Raw genomic sequence first — 22,969 nt, 5'->3', positions numbered from 1 at the left:
ACTTCTTGTTTTATTTTTATTTTTAAAGTATTTTTCCTGTACAATATTATATTATTGGGTGGGCCAAAAGGTTTGTTCGTTTTTTTTTCCGTAAGATGGCTCCAGTAGCATTTAGTTGTCTTTAACTTCATTCGAAACAATTTTGTTAGATTGCATGTGACAGCTGTTATATCGACGTGCATTTAAAAGAAGACATCAAAACTGGTGAAGTTTTGTGTAGCCATTTTAATATTGAAGATGGAAGAAAACAACATTTTCTGCATATTATGCTTTATTATTTTAAGAAAGGTAAAAATACAACTGAAACGCACAAAAACTTTGTGCAGTATACGGAGAAAGTGCTGTGACTGATCGAACATGTCAAAAGTGGTTTGCAAAATTTGGTGCTGGGAATTTCTTGCTGGACAATGCTCCACAGTCGGGTAGATCATTTGAAGTTGATAACAATCAAATCAAAACAATAATTGAGAACAATCAACGTTATACCACTCGGGGGATAGCCGACATACTCAAAATATCCAAATCAAGCATTGAAAATCATTTGCACCATGTTGGTTATGTGAATTGCTTTGATGTTTGGGTTCCACAAAAGTTAAGTGAAAAAAACCTTCTTGACCATATTTCTGCATGTGATTCTCTACTGAAACATAATGAAAACGTTCCATTTTTAAACAAATTGTGACAGGTGATAAAAAGTGGACACTGTACAACAATGTGACAGAAGAGATCGTGGGACAAGCAAAATGAACCACCACCAACCACACCAAAGGCTGGTCTTCATCCAAAGAAGGTGATGTTGTGTATATGGTGGGATTGGAAGGGAGTCCTCTATTATGAGCTCCTTCCAGAAAACCAAATGATTAATTCCAACAAGTACTGCTCCCAATTAGACCAACCGAAAGTGGCACTAATTCTGGAAAAGTGTCCAGAATTAGTCAACAGAAAACACGTAATCTTCCATCAGGATAACGCCAGACCTCATGTTTCTTTGATGACAAGGCAAAAACTGTTACAGCTTGGCTGGGAAGTTCTGATTCATCTGCTGTATTCACCAGACATTGCACCTTGGGATTTCCATTGATTTCAGTCTTTACAAAATTCTCTTAATGGAAAAAATTCCAATACCCTGGAAGACTGTAAAAGGTACCTTGAACAGTTCTTTGCTGAAAAAGATAAAAAGTTTCGGGAGAATGCAATTGTGAAGTTGCCTGATAAATGGCAGAAGGTAGTGGAACAAAAGGGTGAATACGTTGTTCAATAAAGTTCTTGATGAAAATAAAAAATGTGTCTTTTATTTTTACTTAAAAAACCGAAGGCACTTTTTCACCCACCAAATAGTTGCAGGTGCACAACATAGTGATTCAATATTTATGTACATTATGAATTGATTACCATGATAAGTCTAACAACAATCTGTCACCATATAAAGCTATTGCAATATTATTGATTATATTCCCTAATCCGTACTGTACATCCCTGTGACTTATTTATTTTGTAACTCTTATCTCTTAATACTCTTTACCTATTTTGCTTATCCCACACCCCACTCTCTTCTGGCAGTCAGCAGCTTTTTGTCCACATCTATGAGTCTGTTCATGTTTTGTTTGTTCATTTGTTTTGTTTTTCAGATTCCACATGTAAGAGGAATCATATGGTATTTGTCTTTCTCTGTATGACTTATTTCATTTAGCATAATACCCTATAGGTACATCCGTGTTGCTGCAAATGACAAGATTTTGTTAATTTTTGTGGCTGAGTATTATCCTATTGTATATGTATAAAAGTGTGTGTGTGTGTATGTAAATAATGCTGGAATGAACATAAGGGTGCATATATCTTTTGAGATAAGTGTTTTTGTTTCTTTCATATAAATACCCAGAAGTGGAATTATTGGATTGTATGGGAGTCCCATTTTTAATTTTTTGAGGAAACTTTATACTGTCTTCCATAGTGGCTGTACCAATTTACATTCTCAGCAACAGTGTACCAGGGTTCCCTTTTCTCCATATACTGGCCAAAATTTGTTATTTCTTGACATTTTGATAATAAGCCATTCTGAAAGGTATGTTGTGATATCTCCTTGTAGTTTGATTTACATTTCCCTGATGATTAGTGATGTTGAGAAAGTTTTCACATGCCTAGTGCAATCTGTATGTCTTCTTTGGAAAAATGTCTATCCAAATCTTCTGCCCATTTTTTAATCCTTTTTTTTTTTGATGTTGAGTTTTATGAGTTCTTTGTCTATTTTTTTAAAATTAACCCCTTATCACATATATCATTTGCAACTATCTTCTATTCAATAGGTGGGCTTTTTTGTTTTGTTAGTAGTTTCCTTCATTGTGCAAAAGCTTTCTATTTTGATGTAGTCCCATTTGTTTATTATGCTTTTGTTTCCCTTGCCTGTGAAGACGTATCCAAAAACACATTGCTAAGATGACGTCAAAGAGAATACTGCCTATGTTTTCTTCTAGAAGTGTTAGGGTTTCATATCTTACATTCAAGTCTTTAATATATTTTGAGTTTATTTTTGTATACGACATAAGAAAATAGTCCAGCCTGATTGTTTTGCATAAAGCTGTCCAGTTTTCCCAAAACCAGTTGTTGAAAATGCTGTATTTCCCTATTGTATATTCTTGCCCCTTTGTCTTAGATTAATTGACCATATAAGGGTGAATTCACTTCTGGGCTGTCTATTCTGAACTATTGACCTATGTGTCTGTTTTTGTGCCAGTTTCATACTATTTTGATGTCTGTAGCTTTGTAGTATAGTTTGAAGTCAGTGAGCATAATGCCTTCAGCATTCTTTTTCTTTCTCAAGATTGTTTTGGCTATTTGCAGTCTTTTGTGTTTTCATATATATTTTAGGAGTCTTTGTTCTAGTTCTGTGAAAAATGTCATAGGTATTTTGATAGGGATTACATTGAATCTGTAGATTGCCTTGGGTTGTATAGCTGTTTTTTTTTGTTGTTGTTGTTGTTTTGCCACCTTTAACTTTTAATTATTTTTTTCTTATTTCACATCTTTATTGGAGCATAATTGCTTTACATTGTTGTGTTAGTTTTTGCTTTATAACAAAGTGAATCAGATATATGTATACATATATCCCCATATCCCCTCCCTCTTGCATCTCCCTCCCACTCTCCATATCCCACCCCTCTAGGTGGTCGCAAAGCACCGAGCAGATCTCCCTGTGTTATGTGGCTGCTTCCCACTAGCTATCTATTTTACATTTGGTAGTGTATATATGTCAATGCTCACTTCGTCCCAGCTTACCCTTCCCCCTCCCCGTGTCCTCAAGTCCATTCTCTACATCTCCATCTTTATTCCTGTCCTGCCCCTAGGTTCTTCAGAACCAATTTTTTTTTTTTTTTTTTTTTTTTAGATTCCATATATATGTGTTAGCATATGGTATTTGTTTTTCTCTTTCTGACTTACTTCACTCTCTATAACAGACTCTAGGTCCATCCACCTCACTACAAATAACTCAATTTCGTTTCTTTTTATGGCTGAGTAATATTCCATTATATATATGTGCCGCATCTTTATCCATTCATCTGTCGATGGACATGTAGGTTGCTTCCATGTCCTGGCTATTGTAAATAGTGCTGCAATGAACATTTTGGTACATGACACTTTTTGAATTATAGTTTTCTCAGGGTATATGCGAGATAGTGGGATTGCTGGGTCATATGGTAGTTCCATTTTTAGTTTTTTCAGGAAGCTCCATACTGTTCTCAACAGTGGCTGTAGCAATTTACGTTCCCACCAACAGTGCAAGAGGGTTCCCTTTTCTCCAAATCCTCTCCAGCATTTCCTGTTTGTAGGTTTTTTGATGATGGCCATTCTGACAGGTATGAGGTGATACCTCATTGTAGGTTTCATTTGCATTTCTCTAATGATTAATGATGTTGAGCCTCCATTCATGTGTTTGATGGCAATCTGTATATCTTCTTTGGAGAAATGTCTATTTAGATCTTCTGCCCATTTTGGGATTGGGTTGTTTGTTTTTTTGATATTGAGCTGCATGAGCTGCTTGTATATTTTGGAGATTAATCCTTTGTCAGTTGCTTCATTTGCAAATATTTTCTCCCATTCTGAGGGCTGTCTTTTCATCTTGTTTATGGTTTCCTTTGCTGTGCAAAAGCTTTTAAGTTTCATTAGGTCACATTTGTTTATTTTTGTTTTCATCTCCATTTCTCTAGGAGGTGGGTCAAAAAGTATCTTTCTGTGGTTTATGTCATAGAGTGTTCTGCCTATGTTTTTCTCTAAGAGTTTTATAGTGTCTGGCCTTCCATTTAGGTCTTTAATCTATTTTGATTTTATTTTTGTGTATAGTGTTAAGAAGTGTTGTAATTTCATTCTTTTACATTTAGCTGTCCAGTTTTCCCAGCACCACTTATTGAAGAGGCTATCTTTCATCCATTGTATATTCTTGCCGCCTTTATGAAAGATAAGGTGACCATATACGCATGGGTTTATCTCTGGCCTTTCTATCCTGTTCCATTAATCTATATTTCTGTTTTTGTACCAGTACCATACTTTCTTGATTACTGTAGCTTTGTAGTATAGTCTGAAGTCATGGAGCCTGATTACTCCAGTTCCATTTTTCTTTCACAAGATTGCTTTGGCTATTCGGCATCTTTTGTGTTTCCATACAAATTTTGAAATTTTTCGTTCTAGTTCTGTAAAAAATGCCATTGGTAGTTTAATAGGGATTGCATTGAATCTGTAGATTGTGTTGGGTAGTATAGTCATTTTCACAATGTTGATTCTTCCAATCCAAGAACATGGTATATCTCTCCATCTGTTTGTATCCTCTTTAATTTCTTTCATGAGTGTCTTATAGTTTTCTGCATACAGGTCTTTTGTCTCCTTAGGTAGGTTTATTCCTAGGTATTTTATTCTTTTTGTTGCAATGGTAAATGGGAGGGTTTCCTTAATTTCCCTTTCAGAAGTGATTTATGTGCATTAATTTTGTACCCTGTTACTTTACCAAATTCATTGATTAGCTCTAGTCGTTTTTTGGTATCATCTTTAGGATTCTCTATGTATAGTATCATGTCATCTGCAAACAGTGACAGGTTTAGTTCTTCTTTTCCAATTTGGATTCCTTTTATTTCTTTTTCTTCTCTGATTGCTGTGGCTAAAACTTCCAGAACTATGTTGAATAATAGAGTGGACAACCTTGTCTTGTTCCTGATCTTAGAGGAAATGGTTTCAGTTTTTCACCATTGAGAACGATGTTGGCTGTGGGGTTGTTGTATATGGCCTTTATTATGTTGAGGTAAGTTCCCTCTCTGCCTACTTTCTGGAGGGTTTTTATCATAAATAGGTGTTGAATTTTGTCAAAAGCTTTCACTGCATCTATTGAGATGATCATATGGTTCTTATTCTTAAATTTGTTAATATGGTGTATCACATTGATTGATTCGCATATATTGAAGAACACTTGCATTCTTGGGATAAACCCCACTTGATCATGGTGTATGATCCTTTTAATGTGCTGTTGGATTGTGTTTGCTAGTGTTTAGTTGAGGGTTTTTGCATCTATGTTCATCCGTGATAGTGGCCTGTACTTTTCTTTTTTTGTGACATCTTTTTATGGTTTTGGTATCCGGGTGATGGTGGCCTCATAGAATGAGTTTGGGAGTGTTCCTCCCTCTGCTATATTTTGGAAGAGTTTGAGAAGGATAGCTGTTAGTTCTTCTCTAAATGTTTGATAGAACTTGCCTGTGAAGCCGTCTAGTCCTGGGCTTTTGTTCGTTGGAAGATATTTAATCACAGTTTCAATTTCACTGCTTGTGATTTGTCTGTTTATATTTTCTATTTCTTCCTGATCCAGTCTCAGAAGGTTGTGCTTTTCTAAGAATTTGTCCACTTCTTCCAGGTTGGCCATTGTATTGGCATATAGTTGCTTGTAGTAATCTCTTAAGATCCTTTGCATATCTGCAGTGTCAGTTGTCACTCCTCTTTTTCATTTCTACTTCTGTTGATTTGAGTCTTCTCCCGTTTTTCTTGATGAGTCTGGTTAATGGTTTATCAATTTTGTTTATCTTCTCAAATAACCAGCTTTTAGTTTCATTGATCTTTGTTATTGTTTCCTTCATTTCTCTTTCATTTATTTCTGATCTGATCTTTATGATTCCTTTCCTTCTGCTAACTTTAGGGTTTTTTTTTCTTCTTTCTCTAATTGTTTTAAGTGTAAGGCTAGGTTGTTTATTTGAGATGTTTCTTGTTTCTTGAGGTAGGATTGTATTGCTATAAACTTCCCTCTTAGAACTGCTTTTGCTGCATCCCAGGTTTTGGGTCTTCGTGTTTTCATTGTCATTTGTTTCTAGGTATTTTTTGATTTCCTCTTTGATTTCTTCAGTGATCTCTTGGTTATTTAGTAGTGTATTGTTTAGCCTCCATGTGTTTGTACTTTTTGCAGTTTCTTTGCAAAATTGATATCTAGTCTCACAGTGTTGTGGTTGGAAAAGATACTTGATATGATTTAAATTTTCTTAAATTTACCAAGGCTTGATTTGTGACCCAAGATATGATCTATCCTGGAGAATGTTCCATGAGCACTTGAGAAGAAAGTGTATTCTCTTGTTTTGGGATGGAATGTCCTATAAATATCAATTAAGTCCATCTTATTTAATATGTCATTTAAAGCTTGTGTTTCCTTATTTAGTTTCATTTTGGATGATCTGTCCACTGGTGAAAGTGGGGTGTTAAAGTCTCCTACTATGATTGTGTTACTGTTTTATGGCTGTTAGCATTTGCCTTATGTATTGAGGTGCTCCTATGTTGGGTGCATAAATATTTACAATTGTTATATCTTCTACTTGGATTGATCCCTTGATGATTATGTAGTGTTCTTCTTTGTCTCTTGTAATAGTCTTTGTTTTAAAGTCTATTTTGTCTGGTATGAGAATTGCTTCTCCAGCTTTCCTTTGATTTCCATTTGCATGGAATATCTTTTTCCATTCCTCACTTTCAGTCCATATGTGTCCCTAGGTCTGAAGTGGGTCTCTTGTAGACAGCATATATACAAGTCTTGTGTTTGTATCCATTCAGCCAGTCTATGTCTTTTGCTTAGAGAATTTAATCCATTTACATTTAAGGTAATTAACAATATGTATGTTCCTATTACCATTTTCTTAATTGTTTCAGGTTTGTTATTGTAGGTCTTTTCCTTCTCTTCTGTTTCCTGCCTAGAGAAATTCCTTTAACATTTGTTGTAAAGTTTGTTTGGTGGTGCTGAATTCTCTTAGCTTTGTTTGTCTCTAAAGGTTTTAATTTCTCTGTCAAATCTGAATGAGATCCTTGCTGGGTAGAGTAATCTTGGTTGCAGGTTTTTCCCTTTCATCACTTTAAGTATGTCCTGCCACTCCCTTCTGGTCTGCAGAGTTTCTGCTGAAAGATCAGCTGTTAACCTTATAGGGATTCCCTTGTATGTTATTTGTTGTTTTTCCCTTGCTGCTTTTAATATTTTTTCTTTGTATTTAATTTTTTGGTAGTTTGATTAATATGTATCTGGCGTGTTTCTCCTTGGATTTATCCTGTATGGTACTCTCTGCACTTCCTGGACTTGACTGACTATTTCCTTTCCCATATTATACAAGTTTTATACAACTATAATCTCTTCAAATATTTTCTCAGTCCCTTTCTTTTTCTCTTCTACTTCTGGGACCCCTATAATTTGAATGTGGTGCATTTAATGTCCCAGATGTCTCTGAAACTGTCCTCAATTCTTTTCCTTCTTTTTTCTTTATTCTGCTCTGCGGTAGTTATTTCCACTATTTTATCTTCCAGGTCACTTATCCATTCTTCTGCATCAGTTATTCTGTTATTGATTCCTTCTAGAGAATTTTTAATTTCATTTATTCTGTTATTCACCATTGTTTGTTTGCTCTTTAGTTCTTCTAGGTCCTTGTTAAACGTTTCTTATATTTTCTCCATTCTTTTTCCAAGATTTTGGATCATCTTTATTATCATTACTCTGAATTCTTTTTCAGGTAGACTGACTATTTCCTCTTCATTTTTTTAGTCTGGTGGGTTTTTACCTTGCTCCTTCATCTGCTGCATATTTCTCTGTCTTCTCATTTTGTTGAACTTACTGTGTTTGGGATCTCCTTTCCTCAGGCTGTAGTTTCGTAGTCCTGTTGTTTGTGGTGTCTGCCCCCAGTGGGTGAGGTTGTTTCAGTGGCTTTTGTAGGCTTCCTGGTAGAGGGGACTGGTGCCTGTGTCTGGTGGGTGGGGCTGGATCTTGTCTTTCTGGTGGGCAAGGCTGCATCCAGTGGTGTGTTTTGGGGTGTCTGTGAACTTAGTATGATTTTAGGCAGCCTCTCTGCTAATGGGTGGGGTTGTGTTCCTGTCTTGCTAGTTGTTTGTCATGGGGCATCCAGCACTGGGGCTTGCATCCAGAGCTGGGTCTTAGCATTGAGAAGGAGATATCTGGGAAATCTCTTGCCAATTGATATTACTTGGGGCCAGGAGGTCTCTGGTGGTCCAAAGTCCTGAACTTGGCTCTCTCATCTCCGAGGCTCAGGCCTGACACCAGGCTGGAGCACTGAGACCCTGTCAGCCACATGGCTCAGAAGAAAAGGGAGAAAAAAATATTTTTAAAAAATTATTAAAGTAAAAAATAATAATAATAAAAAAGAATAGAGCAACCAAACCAATAAACAAATCCATCAGTGATAACAAACACTAAAAACTATACTAAGATATACATAAAAATCAGAAACAAATCAGTCATAGACTGCAAACCCCAAGTCTACAGTTGCTCCCAAAGTACACTGCCTCAATTTTGGAATGATTCGTTGTCTTTTCAGGTATTCCACAGATGCAGGGTACATCAAGTTGATTGTGGGGATTTAATCCACTGCTCCTGAGGCTGCTGGGAGAAATTTCCCTTTCTCTTCTTTGTTCAGACAGCTCCTGGGGTTTAGCTTTGGTTTTGGCCCCACCTCTGCGTGTAGGTCGCCCTCAGGCATCTGTTCCCCACCCAGACAGGAGGCGGTTAAGGCAGCGGCTGATTAGGGAGCTCTTGCTCATTCAGGCTGGGGGTAGGGAGGGGTATGGTAGCTATAATTGGAATATGGGGTGAGCCTGTGGCGACAGAGGCCTACATGACATTGCAACAGCCTGAGGCACACCATGTGTTCTCCCGGGGAACTTGTCCCTTGATCGGGACCCTTGCAGTGGCATACTGCACAGGCTCCCGGGGGGGTGTGGATAGTGACCTGTGCTTGCACATGGGATTCTTGGGTGACTGCAGCAGCAGCATTAGCATTTCATGCCCGTCTCTTGGGTCCGCGCTGATAGCCACAGCTTGCTCCTGTCTCTGGAGCTTGTTTAGGTGGTGCTCTGAATCCCCTCTCCTCGCGTACCTTGAAACAATGGTCTCTTGCCTCTTAGGCAGATCCAGACTTTTTCCCCGGACATCTTCCCAGCTAGCTGTGGCACACTATCCCCCTTCAGGCTGTGTTCACGCAGCTAACCCCAGTCCTCTCCCTGGGATCTGACCTCCAAAGCCTGAGCCTCAGCTCCCAGCCTCCACCCACCCCAGTGGGTGAGCAGACAAGCCTCTCAGGCTGGTGGTAGGCACCGATCCTCTGTGCGGGAATTTCTCCATTTCGCCCTCTGCACCCCTGTTGCTGTGCTCTCCTCCGTGGCTCCAAAGCTTCCCCCCAACCCAACCCCCATCTCTGACAATGAAGGGGCTTCCTAGTGTGTGGAAACTTTTCCTCCTTTACAGCTCCCTTCCAGAGGTGTAGGTCCCATCCCTATTATTTTGTCTCTGTTTTTTCTTTTTTCTTTTGCCCTACCCAGGTACATGGGGATTTTCTTGCCTTTTGGGAAGTCTGAGGTCTTCTACCAGCGCTCAGTAGGTGTTCTGTAGGAGTTGTTCCACATGTAGATGTATTTTTGTTGTATTTGTGGGTAGGAAGGTGAGCTCCATGTCTTACTCCTCTGACATCTTGAAGGTCCCCCACCAGCCATTTTAATAATATTAGTTCTTCCAGTCCAAGGGGTGGTATATCTTTCCAACTGTTAGTGTCATCTTCAGTACCATTCATTAATGTCTCATATTATTCTGAGTAAAGGTCTTTTACGTCCTGGGTTAGATTTATTCCTAGGTGTTTTATTTTTTTTTTGATGCAATTGTAAATGGCATTATTTACTTAATTTCTCTTTCTGATAGTTTGTTGTTAGTGTATAGGAATGAAACAGATTTTTGTATATTAATCTTGTATCCTGCAACTTTACTGAATTCATTTATTGGTTTTAATAGTTTCTTTGGTGGTATCTTAGGATTTTCTATATATAATATCACATCATCTGCAAACAGTGACAGCTTTACTTCTTCCTTTTCAATTTGGATTCCTATATTTTTGTCTGACAGCTGTGACTAGGACTCCCAGTGTTATGTTGAATAAAAGCGCTAAGAGTGGATATCCTTGTCTTGTCCTGATCTTAGAAAAAATGTTTTCTACTTTTCACCACTGAGTATGATGTTAGCTGTGAGCTTGTCATATATGGCCTTTATTTGTTGAGGTATGTTCCCTCTATACCCAATTTGTTTAGTTTTTATCATAAATCGATGTTGAAATTTGTCAAAAGCCTTTTCTACATCTGTTGAGATGATCATATGAGTTTTTTATTCTACAACAAAAGTGAATAATTTTTATTAACATTTTTTAAATGTGGTGTACCACGTTGATTGATTTGTGGATATTGGATCATCCTTACATCCCTGGGATAAACTCCACTTTGATCATGGTGTATGATCCTTTGAGCATTTTTGCATCTATGTATGTCAGTGATATTGGCCTGTAATTTTATTTTGCGGGTATTTTTGTCTGGTTTTGGTATCAGGGTGAAGCTGCCCTCAAAGTTAGTTCAAAAGTGTTCCTTCCTCTGCAGTTTTTTGGAATAGTTTGAGAAGGATAGGTGTTAACTCTTCTTTAAATGTTTTATAGAAGTTACCTATGAAATCATCCAGTCCTGAACTTTTGTTTGTTGGGAATTTTTTATTACTGATTCAATTTTAGTATTGGTAATTGGTCTGTTCATATTTCTATTTCTTCTTGATTTAGGCTTGGGAGATTGTACATTTCTAGGAATTTGTTCATTTCTTCCATGTTGTCCATTTTGTTGGCATATAATTGTTCATAATAATCTCTTGTGATCCCTTGTGTTTCTGTGGTGTCAGCTGACAATGAGTCAGCTCTGAGTTTTGTTGATCTTTACTATTTTTTTTGTGTCTGCTCTTTTGTTTATTATTTATTTTCTTTTACTAATTTTGTTTTTCCTTGTTTTTTTCCCAGTTCCTTTGGATGTAAGGTTTTATTCTTTATTTGAGACATTTCTTATTTCCTGAGGTACTTTTTCCCCTATAAACTTCACTCTTTTAAGAGCCTTTGCTATCTCCCATAGATTTTGGATCATTGTGTTTCTATTTCCTTTGTGTCCAGGTGTTTTATTTAAATTCTCTTTTCTTTCTTTTGTTCATATTTTTCTTCTTCCTCTACTGTATCTTCCAGATTGCTGATCTGTCCTTCTGCATCCTCTAATATGCTGTGATTCCCTCTAGTGTGTTTTCCTTTCAGTTATTGTAGTCTTCAGTTCTGATTGGTTCTTTTTTATATTTTTGATCTCTTTGTTGAAGTTCTCAGTGAGTTTCATCCATTTTCTCCTGATTGCAGTCATCTTTATGACTATTTCTTTGAATTCTTTATATGGTAAATTGCTTATTTCCATTCTGTTTAGTTCTTTTTCTGAACTTTTGTCCTGTTCTTTTGTTTGGAAGGTATTCCATTGTCTCTTCATTTTGCCTAACTCTCTTTTTGTTTCTACTTATTATGCATATCAGCCACATCTTCTGTTCTTAAAAGAGTTACCTATGTACAAAGTACCCTGTGGGGCCCAGTGGTACAACACTCTCTGGTCACCCAAACCAGATGCTCCAGGGTTGTTCCCTGGGTGGGCTGTGTGCACCCTCCTGTTGTGATTGAGCTGCAATTTCTGCAGGTTTACTGGGGGGTGGGGTTGGCCACCAATGTGATCCTCTTGCTTTCTTTAATGAAAATATTCATGGATATTTTAATTTAGTTTATGAATTGGAGTCCAGTCAATATTAAATTTTCTAAGTCTTACATTTTATTTGGTGAAGAATATAAATGCTCATTTTTAAACAAAGAATTGCTGATATCATATTCCATGGACGGAGTGTTCAATTAAGTCTAGGCCTTGGGGAGAACAAGGAATGGATTCAGAACAGACAGGCAGCAATTTTGTGAACAATTTGCTGTCATCTAGTAAGAGAGAGAAGAGTTGCAGCAAATTAATTGAATACAAAGTAGACTGTATTATATAACTTGAGAGGTTCATGGATTATTTTGAGAGTTTAAAGGAAGAGCAAACTGTTTCTATTTGGCAGTCAGGAAAAGCTTTGCAAGTGGACTAATAATTGAGTTGGACTTTGGAAAATGTAGCAAATGTGAACTTACAAAAAGTCTGGGTAAGGACACTTGAAGGATGATAGATAGATTAAGAAGAGGCACAAAGGGAGGCAAACACAGGTGATGGTTTGAAAATTGGGGTTACAGTAGCCCTCCCTGATCCACAGTTTCACTTTCCACAGTTTCAGTTACCCACAGTAAACTGGTCCAGAAATGTTAAACAGAAATTTTCAGTAATTAACAACTCATAAGTTTGAAATTGTAGATCTTCTGAGTAGCATGATAAAACCTGGTGCTGTCCTACTCTGTCCTGCCTGGGATGTGAATTATCCCTTTGTCCATTGTATCCTGCCCATTAGTTACTTGGTAGCCTTCTCAGTTATCAGATTGACTGTCATGATATCACAGTACTTGTGTTCAAATAACCCTTGTTTTACTTAATAATGGCTTCAATGTGCAAGTGTAGTAATGCCGGCAATTCAAACATGCCAAAGAGAATCCATAACACGTTTTCTTTAAGTGAAGATGTGAAAGCTTTTGAATTAATAAGGAAAGAAAAAAATTGTATGCTAAGGTTGATAAGATCTAAGAACAAATCTTCTATCCATGAACTTGTGAAGAAGAAAAGAGAAATTCTTGCTAGTTTTGTTGTTGCATCTCAAACTGCAAAAGTTATGGCTATGGTGCATGTTAAGTGCTTTGTTAAGATGGAAAAGGTATTACATTTGTACAATAGGGTATTTTGAGAGAGAGAAATAGACCAAATTTGCCTAACTTTTATTACAGTAACTTTTATTGCAGTATATTATAATTGTTCCATTTTATTATTAGTTATTGTTGTTAATCTCTTAGTGTACCTAATTTATAAATTAGACTTCATCATAGATATGTATGTATAGGAAAAAACAACAAATACAGGGTGTGATACTATCCATGGTTTCAGGCATCAACTGGAGGTCTTAGAACATATTCCCTGCAGATGCAGGGGACTACTGTACTTCAGTTTCATTAAAACATAGACGGGTGGTACAACCACTAGGGAGACAGTATAGAGGTTCCTTGAAGAACTAAAAACAGAGCTACCATATGATCGAGCAATCCCATTCCTGGGGATATATCTGGAGAAAACCATAATTCGAAAATATACATGCACCCTAGGGTTCACTGCAGCACTATTTATAACAGCCAAGACATGGAAGCAACCTAAATGTCCATCAACAGAGGAATGGATAAAGAAAAAGTGGTACATATATACAATGGAATATTACTCAGCCATAATAAAGAACAAAATAATGCCATTTGTAGCAACATAGATGGACCCAGAGATTATCATACTAAGTAAAGTAAGTCAGACAGAGGAAGATAGAAAGACAAATATCATATGATATCATTTATATGTGGAATCTAAAAAGATGATACAAATAAACTTATTTACGAAACAGAAACAGACTCACCGATTTGAAAAGAAACTTATGGTTACCAAAGGGGAAAGGTGTGGAGGAGGGATAAATTATGAATTTGGGATAAACATATACAGACTGCTATATATAAAACAGATAATCAACAAGGACCTACCATACAGCACAGGGAACTATACTCAGTATTCTGTAACAACCTATATGGGAAAAGAATCTGAAAAAGAATGGATATATGTATATGTTTAACTGAATCACTTTGCTGTACACCTGAAACTAACACAACACTGTAAATCAACTATACCCCAATATAAAATAAATTTAAAAAATTAAATTAAAAAAAAAATGGAAGGTCTAAGGAGAAATTCTAAGGGAAAAAAGGTTAAATACGTACATGAGAGGCAGTACTCAGGAACCAAGTAGTTAGAAAGAATAAACTCTAACCCCAAATTTTCTTCTCACCCCTGACACTGTGCTTGGTATTACCAATTGGAAATATGTATTTGACAGAAAAGGGAGAACAGCACATGTAGAAGCAGAGAGGATGGGCATGACAGAGTTTGGGCTACCCAAATTTTCCCCCTAGATCAAACTTCTTAATAAAACACAGTAAAGCAGGAATGCCTTTTTTTAAAATTTATTTATTTATTTATTTTATTTATGGCTGTGTTGGGTCTTCGTTTCTCTGCGAGGGCTTTCTCTAGTTGTGGCAAGTGGGGGCCACTCTTCATCGCGGTGCGCGGGCCTCTCACTATTGCGGCCTCTCTTGTTGCGGAGCACAGGCTCCAGATGCGCAGGCTCAGTAATTGTGGCTCACGGGCCCAGTTGCTCTGCGGCATGTGGGATCTTCCCAGACCAGGACTCGAAGCCGTGTCCCCTGCATTGGCAGGCGGATTCTCAACCACTGCGCCACCAGGGAAGCCCAGGAATGCCTTTTTAATACTCTTACAGGTAGAAAGAGTATGAAGCAAATTCTAGAATGGTGATTACTTGCAAACCAATGTCAATGGAATCGCTTGGAGTGTCGAGTTTTTATTTTTGAAAAATGCCCAATGAAAGGAATAATCAGAATGCAATTTCAAGAGGAGAATAGGTTTTGTGAACTCTGTCATCACTTCATTTTGCCTCTATGCAAAGAAAATTGTATCTTATGTTCCAAGTCACAGTACATTTGTCCTCAGATAGTTTTATGCCATAGTCACCACCACCAATTTTCTGTCAAAATGTTTATGTTATCTGTGGGTCTGTTTCAGAAACTGACAAAAATTGTTAGGCTGAAGGAAAGAAATTTCAGTGAGTTTAGTACATGCTTTGACTTCCGTACCAAATTCAAATGCTGCTTGAGAATTATATGACATTGCAATATTACGCCAGTTACATCATTTGGAAGATCTATTTGAGAATATCAAATTTAATTGTTTTGTTCTTCAGATGTTTGTAGACATTGACTTTGGAGAAGGCTCTGATTGGAGATTTCATTAAACTGGGGAAGTTCGCAGGTAAGACAAAATGCTTCCATTTCTCTCTCTTTTTTTCTGACTTTTGCTGCACAGCCATCCATGTTTATGTTGATTTTCCTATGGGGAGTGATTTATTTCAGGCTAACTTGTGATGGATATCTTTTTCATGATTAAAAGGAGTGCTTTTTAACATTAGGCTATGACAGATGGGTGCATAAATATGAAACAGAAACAAAGCCTAAGATTGACTTGTTTGATTTTTAATCCTTTTTCCTCTCTATAATTTTTTTTTTAATAAAAGTTCAGTAGTTCTCAAGAACTATAGTTTGGATAAATCAAATTTTTTGGTTCCAAAGCCCAATGTTTAACACTGGTGATGACATGAACTGTTGAACAGACTCAAGGGAGCTGCTTATCTGAGTATCTATTTAATCCTGACTGTGCTTGTTCACGGTTCAGATGCTATAACCTTGGGCATATATCTCTTCTTATCAATACAAGGAGGGACTCTTCCATTTGGAAACTTATGGAACAACTAGAAATAACTAAAAGCACCCTTTATGTTTGTATATGAGATTGGTCCATGTTCTGCTTTGTATAGAATATCTTTAATGGTTTTGTAATCATGATTGTATGTTTCTTATAGAAGGAACCATGTGATGTTATTTGGATAACCTAAAAGCAAATTCTGTAAAATGGGAGATCTTTGTTCATTAAAAAAAAAAAAAAAAAAGTATTAAGTGAGAGGAGCTAGACTCATATCACAGAACAATAACATACATGTTTCAGTGCTAATTTAAGCAGAAATGCATGTGACAAATTAGTACATATGTGAGAATCAACAGAAATGTAGTTCCAGTTTAAAATTTTTATTCCACTTTTCTAGATTAATTAACGGTGAATAGAGCGATGTTTCTTGTACTTTTGCCGCATTGTTTGGATTATCTTTGATTCTGGTCCACATTATCTATTGTATTGTCCTATTCTGGTGCATTCCAGAGGACTACTACTATGGGTATTACATACTAATTGCTGAGATTCCTCTGACTCTGATTGTTTAGGGTTCAGTAATTAGCATATGGAGGTATTCTACCTCTGGTGTGTTTCTACTGTCCTGGATCTCTTTGATTCACTTCTGAATTTCTGGTACAGTTAAGTCTTGATATAAATCTTTTCAAATACACTCTAATGACTGTAAAAGTTCTCTGCTGTTGGAGGTTAGAATTTAACATTCCCAGAAAAAACTATCTTCTGAGGGGCTCCATTTATGACCCTTCTTTGTCTTTCAAAAACCCTTTGGTCTCTGCTTACTTCCTTACCTGTCATCACCTGAGCTGTGGAAGGCTGCAAGGGAGAAGAGGGCTAGAGTTGCCAGCTTTAGCAAACGAGAACACCTGGGAGGGGCAGAGACTTTTTAGTGGCACCTCTGAGCTATCTGTTAGATACCCAACTGGAGATGTTGAATAAAAATTAGATATCTGGACTTTTTTTTTTTAAGATTTCCAAAACAACAAAACATTTATCTTGAGATTTGAGAATAATGGGAAAATTAAGTAATGGGAATTGGACCCTCATGGGGGTCTTCTGGGAAATCGGAAGCACCACCCTCTTCTGCAGGTCTATGCTTCTCCAGTTTAGCAATCAATTCTTTCGCTGGATTGAAGACGCCATTGGTCTGCTGGTCACAGACATGGCAGCGCCGGGTGGTGTAGAAATGCTGCAGCGCACAGCTCTCGCAGACATAATGCCTGCCCTTGGTGACAACTGGGTTTTGGAAGGTCTGGCGACAGATGAAACACTTGAATGGTATTTCCTCCTCATCGCTTCCCACTTCATAGTTTTCGTCCTCATAGACACCATAGCGACCCTCATCAAACTCACGTTCGATCTGCCACCCATGCTTGTAATCTGAACGGTCCTGGAGGAAGTTGCAGCTGTCTCCGAAGCCGCAAAAGCCAGTCTCTTTGTAGTCCATTGAATTCAGATATTAGATATCTGAATCTGGACATTGGGGAAAGTTTCTGGTCAAATTGGGAGCCATTGGAAGATTAAAGCGTGAAACTAGATTAGGGGACCAAGCGACTGAGTTGAGATAAGGGAACCAAACATTAGCTCTGGACAACAACATAGAAGGTTTAGAATATGTGTAACTAAGTTAGTTCATTATGTGTTATACACCTGTAAAAGTCTGTATATTCACATTGGCCTAAAACCTTATTTTCAATTTTTCCCCCTTGGGAAAATAGAGGATCAACTTAATTTGGATTTGCCTTCAATACTGAGACGTGTTGTAACACTTACCTTATCAAGATGGTTTCTGTAGGAGGTGGGACGCTGCAGTGAGCCCTTAGCAACCTGAACCTGTGTGATAACGGGCTGGAACATAGCAGGTTTCTACTGTGTACCGGGTGCTTAGTCATATTCTATAGGAAAGGGAAGGCTGGCTTTACTAATGGGAACTTTAAGTAATTTTTCTGTTTTTGAAGCACCAAAACCATCTTTCTTATATTATTCATTCAGGAGCTTTTTCTCCTTCTGAAGGGAAATGTCTTGGCAAGTGTGAATGTGCTTCCATTTTCTTTCTTGTTAATTCTTTTCACATGATAAATTGCAGGGAACTGTTCTGAAATCCCTTGAAATTGAAAAGTCAGCCTACATGAATGCTTTGGAGCAAAGGTTTTAAACATAATAAGTCCATAGACATTCAGCTGAGAGAATTTTCAGAAACAGTTGCAGTAGACTGCTACCTTTTATGGGTACATGTAGATTCATTTGCATACTTTTCAATACTTCTTGTTTGGTGGTCAATCTGAGTTATCTAAAATGATTGCAAAGCCTCCAAGGATTATTTAAAATATTTGATATTTTTGGAAGTTAAGGTCATTCACTAGGTAACGTTTTCTTTAATATTCAGTAAGTGAAAACAAAGACATATTTTTGAATTTCTCCTCATTTCCAGTGATACAAAAATGAACTATATCTGTTTCTAACCTGGCCTCCATGCCCCTGTGTGCCCCAGGTCATAATGGAGGTCCTCAAGTCATTATTTTTTGTCATTTAAAAATGAGTATATGTTCATAAAACATTTAAAAGCACCTTCAGGGACTTCCCTGGTGGTGCAGTGGTTAAGACTCCATGCTCCCAATGCAGGGGTCCCGGGTTCAATCCCTGGTCAGAGAACTAGATCCTACATACCTCAACTAAGGATCCCTCATGCCGCAACAAAGATCCCACGTTGCCACAACTAAGACCCGGCACCACCAAATAAATAAATAAATATCAAAAAAAAAAAAAAAAACTTTCAAATTATTTAAGCATTTTGGACCTTTCATTAATTCATAATAAATTTTCATGGGATAATTTAAAATATCAAAATAATTTTGACTTATCAGAAATCCAAGTATTGAATTTACGTGTTTGTATGCGCATACTACAAATAAAAACCAAAATCAAATAAACTTACACTACTGAATGTATGTTGGCGAAAAGAATATTCACACAACCTCAAATAAATGCCCCCCCCCCAAATTATTAATTATGATGAGAAAAAGCTTCTTTTACAATGAAGAGATCTGGTAGATACTAAATTAACTGAGGGATAAAACTACATATTACTAATAATGGGCAAAATGCCATTGTGTTCCTTCTGATGAAATACTTTGGGAAACATCCTTGCTGAAAATGCTTCAAATCTAAACAATGGAACATCAGACAAGTCTACATGTGGACACAACACACATGGCTTGTCTCGTTAAAAAATGTCAATGATGTGAAAGAAAAAAAAAGAGAGGGGTATTCTAGATTAAAAGAAACTAAAGAAATACCAAAGGGTCATTTATAATCATTTATAATATTAGACTCTAGATAGAAACATTTGAATATAAATTGCCTATTGAATATCATTGTATCAATATTAGACATCTGGTTGTGATTATAGTATTTTGGTTACGTAAGAAAATACCTTTGTTCCTTGGAGATATATTTAGGGGAGAAATGGAATAATATCTACAACTTACTTCCACAAATTTATAAATGAATACAAACCCCCATGCAGGTAGAGAGGGATAGATGAAGAATATGTGGGAAAATGTTAACAATTCGTGAATCTCACAATATTGGTGAAGGGTACATGAGTATTCATTGTCCTATTCTTTCAAATTTATTGTAAGTTTTAGATCACTCAAAAAAAGTTGGGAAAATAAATTATATACACGTGAAAGGAAAATAAATAGAATTGAAAAATATACCTCTCAATATAAATGAATCCAATTTAAGGAAATAATTTTTAATAGTTATAGTAATTATTGTTATGATGTTTCTAATAAGAGCTTATTTTAATATAGTGCTTACACTTTACCAAACACCCTTTTGGGGATCATTTAATGCTCAGAAACTCCAGTGGTGTCATGCTGAATGATCATTGCTATTATTATCACTTTTTACAGATGGAGAAACTTGATTCTGTAAATTTAAATTCCTTGTCCAAGATTTTACAGATTAAAAAACCGGGAAACTGTAACTCAAACCCAGGCCACTCAAGTCTAAGTATTTTCTGTGTTTTACTCACTAGATTCTTGTGTGTATAGATTTATGAGTTTGTGTGTTTTTTTCAATAATTAAAAACCTTTGAAAATTACATGATTCACTGTTAATTTTAGTGGGTACGCTGTGGGGCTAATGAAACACATAATGTAAACTCAGTTTCTGTATGAGGGAGAAATATCCAGGGTTTCCCATTACTCTGCTGCAAATGAATGGAATTGGGATCACAGGGCCAGGTCACAAAGTAGTTTTGCTTCAAGAAAATGTCATCTTTGCAATTTGTGTATGCTCTTTTAATAGTGGCTTACATCTGCTCTTTTTATTTACATATTATGCCCTGGTGACAGTTATAACTTTAGTTCAAATACCTAAATTGTTATAGTTCTTGAGAATTTCACATTTTTTTAATTTGAAAAACATTACTCCAAATTCAATAAGAAAACCTTATTTAAGTGCTGTAAATTTGCAAAGAAATGTCTATTTCCTCCATACACTCTGCAAGTCGAATAGATCCCAGGAACAAGTTCCTGTAATTGTTTTTTATGACAATGTGTTTTGTAGTTTCTTCAATGATTAGATGATAAACATATTTATCGTGTGAAAAAGTTGCCATTAGCTGGAATTTGTTTGTTTAGCAATTTTATCCGACATTTTCCATTACTTCAGCAGATTCATATTGAGGCCAAAAGCTCAGCCTCTCTGCACGGATGCCAAATCAAATCTTAGAGGCAGAGTTCTGGGTGAAGTAGAAAAGAATAGCTTTATTGCTTTGCCAGGCAAAGAGGGATACAGCAGGCTCCTGCCCTCAAAAACTATGCGTCCCAACCTGGGAGGATTCCATGAGCGGTTTTATAGCAATAGTTCAAGTGTGGGGTTGCTGATAAGAATCAGGTGTGAGCAGGGTTTGCAATCCTTTAATCTCATCTAATGGTCGGTCTCATAATCTTGATGAGCTTCTCTGGTCCCTTTAATCTTGTCTCAGGTAGTTTCTTGACTGCTCCTCCCTGGATTAGCCCTTTGGAACTCAAGGAAGGTCAAGGGAGGCTGGAGTCTTGCCTACAAGAAGTGGGGGACAAAAAGGCTTTTATGCCCAGGAACCCCACAGGGTCCTTCTCGGTTTCAATATTAACAAAGGCATACAAGTTACTGGACAAGTCAGTGTCTTGTGGAACTAAGCAAAGTGGGCCTTGAGATATGGTTTTTCCCTTTGTAATTGTATCACTGTATTTCTTGACTCCAGATTATACGGTTTATGAGCAAGTCTTTAATTATATATGTCAGTCTCAGGCTTCATGTGCAAGAGCTGCAGTCATAAAGTGATTGACACAGATGCTCTGTTGCCTATGGGTTACTGTTCGATGGTTTCAGGGAAGGTTGGCCCTCTCCTCCACTACTGCTACCTTGTAGGTGAAAGTGCCATTAAATGGCTTGATTTTTTTTACCGCCGTGCTTTATCCATTCCTCTTTTCATCCCTTCATAAAGAGTTTATTGAATAGTTAAAAATAGAAAATAAAATTTGGAAAAAGAAACCTAAGGAGGGAGGACAGTTCTAATAAATATTAAAATATGTTAATAGCTCTGATAATTAAAATAATAGGATACTGATATAAAAAAAATCAATAGAACCAGAGGTATGGCTAACTCTGAAACAGACTGTAGTTTAATAATTCAGCATAAAGTAAACAAATTTGATCAATAAGTAAATAAAAATATTCAATAAATGCTAATCATAGAGTGACTGGTCTTTGGGAAAATAAATAAATGTAGACTGACATGACAACATATGCCAAAACAAATTTATATGGTTTTAAGGGTTAAACATAAAAAGAAACAAACAAACAAATAATAAACAACTGAGAAAAAAAAGCAAGCACATGGAAGTTTATATGCAGAGAAATTTTTGGTTTAAAAGCTGGGAGAAGAAAATAAAAAAAGACAATAAAGTTTACTAGGTAAACATTAAAGACTTTTAGATGTTAAGAAAAAAAGTACAGAGCAAATAATTGTTGGTTAAATGTTCCCAGACAATAGGAGAAACAAAGAGTTAATGTTATAAAGACCATAAATCTATTAAGAACAATAGATGTCAGAGGGCAAAGCTCTGATATAGTCATTTTGATCTTAAACAATCCTTAAAAGAAATTGGAATAAAGAATGGAAAACTGGGAATTTTCTTTAGCTGATTATCTGATGTAGCCTCTTCAGAGCTGGTAATTCTGAAGAGCTAGACATTTGCAAACAAGCTTTTGATATTTTTTGTGTTCCAAATAACTAATTTTGAACACCTTGGCTATTTACTAAATCCCTCTTAAAGGAACCAACTCCATTAATAGTAAAATGTAGATTACCTATGAATGTTGTAATGTAAGGAAAAGCCAGAAAAAAAGAGTCTGGTGAGCATTGTGTGAAGCCTCTTAAACCAAATTATATCAGGAATCAGGAATAACTGCTCTTTTTTTTTTTTTTTAACATCTTTATTGGAGTCTAATTGCTTTACAAGAGTGTGTCAGTTTCTGCTTTATAACATAGTGAATCAGCTATACATGTACATATATCCCCATATCTCCTCCCTCTTGCGTCTCCCTCCCACCCTCCCTCTCCCACCCCTCTAGGTGGTCACAAACCACTGAGCTGATCTCCCTGTGCTATGTGGCTGCTTCCCACTAGCTATCTATTTTACATTTGGTAGTATATATTAGTCCATGCCACTCTCTCACTTCATCCCAGCGTACCCTTCCCCCCACCCCGTGTCCTCAAATCCATTCTCTACATCTGTGTCTTTATTCTTGTCCTGCCCTGAGGTTCTTCATAACCATTTTTTTTTTTTTTTTAGTTTCCATATATATGTGTTAGCATATGGTATTTGTTTTTCTCTTTCTGACTTACTTCACTCTGTATGACAGACTCTAGTTCCATCCACCTCACTACAAATAACTCAATTTCGTTTCTTTTTATGGCTGACTAATATTCCATTGTATGTATGTGCCACATCTTCTTTATCCATTCTTCTGTCGATGGACACTTAGGTTGCTTCCATGCCCTGGCTATTGTAAATAGTGCTGCAATGAACATTGTGGTACATGACTCTTTTTGAAT

At 36.7% G+C, this 22,969-nt stretch overlaps 1 pseudogene across 1 annotated transcript; it reads right to left on the bottom strand.

Annotated features, from left to right (window-relative positions):
• Positions 1-14,497: 14,497 nt before the first annotated feature.
• LOC309644394 (E3 ubiquitin-protein ligase RNF113A pseudogene) lies at positions 14,498-22,334 on the bottom strand (annotated as a pseudogene). Its single transcript has one exon. The product of its transcript is annotated as an E3 ubiquitin-protein ligase RNF113A pseudogene (transcript).
• Between the last annotated feature and the right edge of the window lie 635 nt (positions 22,335-22,969).

The sequence above is a fragment of the Balaenoptera physalus genome (genome assembly GCF_965194825.1).
Source record: "Balaenoptera physalus genome assembly, chromosome: 15".
Classification (NCBI taxonomy): domain Eukaryota; kingdom Metazoa; phylum Chordata; class Mammalia; order Artiodactyla; family Balaenopteridae; genus Balaenoptera; species Balaenoptera physalus.
Note: the sequence above shows the minus strand (reverse complement) of the source record. Positions and strands in the feature narration are given on the sequence as shown.